The sequence below is a fragment of the Lampetra fluviatilis genome, unplaced genomic scaffold, assembly GCF_964198595.1.
Source record: "Lampetra fluviatilis unplaced genomic scaffold, kcLamFluv1.1 SCAFFOLD_490, whole genome shotgun sequence".
Taxonomy (NCBI): domain Eukaryota; kingdom Metazoa; phylum Chordata; class Hyperoartia; order Petromyzontiformes; family Petromyzontidae; genus Lampetra; species Lampetra fluviatilis.
Genome location: NW_027620671.1, coordinates 10,001 through 14,862, shown reverse-complemented (window position 1 = coordinate 14,862; position 4,862 = coordinate 10,001).

Genomic DNA, 4,862 nt, shown 5'->3' with positions numbered 1-4,862 from the left:
CGTCGCCAAATATCGTACGAACGCCGTGAAACTTCCACAGGCTTTTTCAGCAGATTTGCACCTGCACTCAAAAAAGTCAAAATTTTTACACATAGACCCCATCAAACGGGAGAAATTGGCCCGGATTGCTCTCATGTGCGTTACGGGGCATCGTTTCTCTCGCGCCGAATTCCATCGAGCTGGGAAATCGCTCATTTTTGCGTCGCCAAATATCGTACGAACGCCGTGAAACTTCCACAGGCTTTTTCAGCAGATTTGCACGTGCACTCAAAAAAGTCAAAATTTTTACACATAGACCCCATCAAACGGGAGAAATTGGCCCGGATTGCTCTCATGTGCGTTACGGGGCATCGTTTCTCTCGCGCCGAATTCTCTCGAGCTGGGAAATCGCTCATTTTTGCGTCGCCAAATATCGTACGAACGCCGTGAAACTTCCACAGGCTTTTTCAGCAGATTTGCACGTGCACTCAAAAAAGTCAAAATTTGTACACATAGACCCCATCAAACGGGAGAAATTGGCCGGGATTGCTCTCATGTGCGTTACGGGGCATCGTTTCTCTCGCTCCGAATTCCATCGAGCTGGGAAATCGCTCATTTTTGCGTCGCCAAATATCGTACGAACGCCGTGAAACTTCCACAGGCTTTTTCAGCAGATTTGCACGTGCACTCAAAAAAGTCAAAATTTTTACACATAGACCCCATCAAACGGGAGAAATTGGCCGGGATTGCTCTCATGTGCGTTACGGGGCATCGTTTCTCTCGCGCCGAATTCCATCGAGCTGGGAAATCGCTCATTTTTGCGTCGCCAAATATCGTACGAACGCCGTGAAACTTCCACAGGCTTTTCCAGCAGATTTGCACGTGCACTCAAAAAAGTCAAAATTTTTACACATAGACCCCATCAAACGGGAGAAATTGGCCCGGATTGCTCTCATGTGCGTTACGGGGCATCGTTTCTCTCGCGCCGAATTCTCTCGAGCTGGGAAATCGCTCATTTTTGCGTCGCCAAATATCGTACGAACGCCGTGAAACTTCCACAGGCTTTTTCAGCAGATTTGCACCTGCACTCCAAAAAGTCAAAATTTTTACACATAGACCCCATCAAACGGGAGAAATTGGCCCGGATTGCTCTCATGTGCGTTACGGGGCATCGTTTCTCTCGCTCCGAATTCCATCGAGCTTGGAAATCGCTCATTTTTGCGTCGCCAAATATCGTACGAACGCCGTGAAACTTCCACAGGCTTTTCCAGCAGATTTGCACCTGCACTCAAAAAAGTCAAAATTTTTACACATAGACCCCATCAAACGGGAGAAATTGGCCCGGATTGCTCTCATGTGCGTTACGGGGCATCGTTTCTGTCGCGCCGAATTCCATCGAGCTGGGAAATCGCTCATTTTTGCGTCGCCAAATATCGTACGAACGCCGTGAAACTTCCACAGGCTTTTCCAGCAGATTGGCACGTGCACTCAAAAAAGTCAAAATTTGTACACATAGACCCCATCAAACGGGAGAAATTGGCCGGGATTGCTCTCATGTGCGTTACGGGGCATCGTTTCTCTCGCTCCGAATTCCATCGAGCTGGGAAATCGCTCATTTTTGCGTCGCCAAATATCGTACGAACGCCGTGAAACTTCCACAGGCTTTTTCAGCAGATTTGCACGTGCACTCAAAAAAGTCAAAATTTGTACACATAGACCCCATCAAACGGGAGAAATTGGCCCGGATTGCTCTCATGTGCGTTACGGGGCATCGTTTCTCTCGCGCCGAATTCCATCGAGCTGGGAAATCGCTCATTTTTGCGTCGCCAAATATCGTACGAACGCCGTGAAACTTCCACAGGCTTTTCCAGCAGATTTGCACCTGCACTCAAAAAAGTCAAAATTTTTACACATAGACCCCATCAAACGGGAGAAATTGGCCCGGATTGCTCTCATGTGCGTTACGGGGCATCGTTTCTCTCGCGCCGAATTCTCTCGAGCTGGGAAATCGCTCATTTTTGCGTCGCCAAATATCGTACGAACGCCGTGAAACTTCCACAGGCTTTTTCAGCAGATTTGCACCTGCACTCAAAAAAGTCAAAATTTTTACACATAGACCCCATCAAACGGGAGAAATTGGCCCGGATTGCTCTCATGTGCGTTACGGGGCATCGTTTCTCTCGCGCCGAATTCCATCGAGCTGGGAAATCGCTCATTTTTGCGTCGCCAAATATCGTACGAACGCCGTGAAACTTCCACAGGCTTTTTCAGCAGATTTGCACGTGCACTCAAAAAAGTCAAAATTTTTACACATAGACCCCATCAAACGGGAGAAATTGGCCCGGATTGCTCTCATGTGCGTTACGGGGCATCGTTTCTCTCGCGCCGAATTCTCTCGAGCTGGGAAATCGCTCATTTTTGCGTCGCCAAATATCGTACGAACGCCGTGAAACTTCCACAGGCTTTTTCAGCAGATTTGCACGTGCACTCAAAAAAGTCAAAATTTGTACACATAGACCCCATCAAACGGGAGAAATTGGCCGGGATTGCTCTCATGTGCGTTACGGGGCATCGTTTCTCTCGCTCCGAATTCCATCGAGCTGGGAAATCGCTCATTTTTGCGTCGCCAAATATCGTACGAACGCCGTGAAACTTCCACAGGCTTTTTCAGCAGATTTGCACGTGCACTCAAAAAAGTCAAAATTTTTACACATAGACCCCATCAAACGGGAGAAATTGGCCGGGATTGCTCTCATGTGCGTTACGGGGCATCGTTTCTCTCGCGCCGAATTCCATCGAGCTGGGAAATCGCTCATTTTTGCGTCGCCAAATATCGTACGAACGCCGTGAAACTTCCACAGGCTTTTCCAGCAGATTTGCACCTGCACTCAAAAAAGTCAAAATTTTTACACATAGACCCCATCAAACGGGAGAAATTGGCCCGGATTGCTCTCATGTGCGTTACGGGGCATCGTTTCTCTCGCTCCGAATTCCATCGAGCTTGGAAATCGCTCATTTTTGCGTCGCCAAATATCGTACGAACGCCGTGAAACTTCCACAGGCTTTTCCAGCAGATTTGCACCTGCACTCAAAAAAGTCAAAATTTTTACACATAGACCCCATCAAACGGGAGAAATTGGCCCGGATTGCTCTCATGTGCGTTACGGGGCATCGTTTCTCTCGCGCCGAATTCTCTCGAGCTGGGAAATCGCTCATTTTTGCGTCGCCAAATATCGTACGAACGCCGTGAAACTTCCACAGGCTTTTTCAGCAGATTTGCACCTGCACTCAAAAAAGTCAAAATTTGTACACATAGACCCCATCAAACGGGAGAAATTGGCCGGGATTGCTCTCATGTGCGTTACGGGGCATCGTTTCTCTCGCTCCGAATTCCATCGAGCTGGGAAATCGCTCATTTTTGCGTCGCCAAATATCGTACGAACGCCGTGAAACTTCCACAGGCTTTTTCAGCAGATTTGCACGTGCACTCAAAAAAGTCAAAATTTGTACACATAGACCCCATCAAACGGGAGAAATTGGCCGGGATTGCTCTCATGTGCGTTACGGGGCATCGTTTCTCTCGCGCCGAATTCCATCGAGCTGGGAAATCGCTCATTTTTGCGTCGCCAAATATCGTACGAACGCCGTGAAACTTCCACAGGCTTTTCCAGCAGATTTGCACGTGCACTCAAAAAAGTCAAAATTTTTACACATAGACCCCATCAAACGGGAGAAATTGGCCCGGATTGCTCTCATGTGCGTTACGGGGCATCGTTTCTCTCGCGCCGAATTCTCTCGAGCTGGGAAATCGCTCATTTTTGCGTCGCCAAATATCGTACGAACGCCGTGAAACTTCCACAGGCTTTTTCAGCAGATTTGCACCTGCACTCAAAAAAGTCAAAATTTTTACACATAGACCCCATCAAACGGGAGAAATTGGCCCGGATTGCTCTCATGTGCGTTACGGGGCATCGTTTCTCTCGCTCCGAATTCCATCGAGCTTGGAAATCGCTCATTTTTGCGTCGCCAAATATCGTACGAACGCCGTGAAACTTCCACAGGCTTTTCCAGCAGATTTGCACCTGCACTCAAAAAAGTCAAAATTTTTACACATAGACCCCATCAAACGGGAGAAATTGGCCCGGATTGCTCTCATGTGCGTTACGGGGCATCGTTTCTGTCGCGCCGAATTCCATCGAGCTGGGAAATCGCTCATTTTTGCGTCGCCAAATATCGTACGAACGCCGTGAAACTTCCACAGGCTTTTCCAGCAGATTGGCACGTGCACTCAAAAAAGTCAAAATTTGTACACATAGACCCCATCAAACGGGAGAAATTGGCCGGGATTGCTCTCATGTGCGTTACGGGGCATCGTTTCTCTCGCTCCGAATTCCATCGAGCTGGGAAATCGCTCATTTTTGCGTCGCCAAATATCGTACGAACGCCGTGAAACTTCCACAGGCTTTTTCAGCAGATTTGCACGTGCACTCAAAAAAGTCAAAATTTGTACACATAGACCCCATCAAACGGGAGAAATTGGCCGGGATTGCTCTCATGTGCGTTACGGGGCATCGTTTCTCTCGCGCCGAATTCCATCGAGCTGGGAAATCGCTCATTTTTGCGTCGCCAAATATCGTACGAACGCCGTGAAACTTCCACAGGCTTTTTCAGCAGATTTGCACGTGCACTCAAAAAAGTCAAAATTTTTACACATAGACCCCATCAAACGGGAGAAATTGGCCCGGATTGCTCTCATGTGCGTTACGGGGCATCGTTTCTCTCGCTCCGAATTCCATCGAGCTTGGAAATCGCTCATTTTTGCGTCGCCAAATATCGTACGAACGCCGTGAAACTTCCACAGGCTTTTCCAGCAGATTTGCACC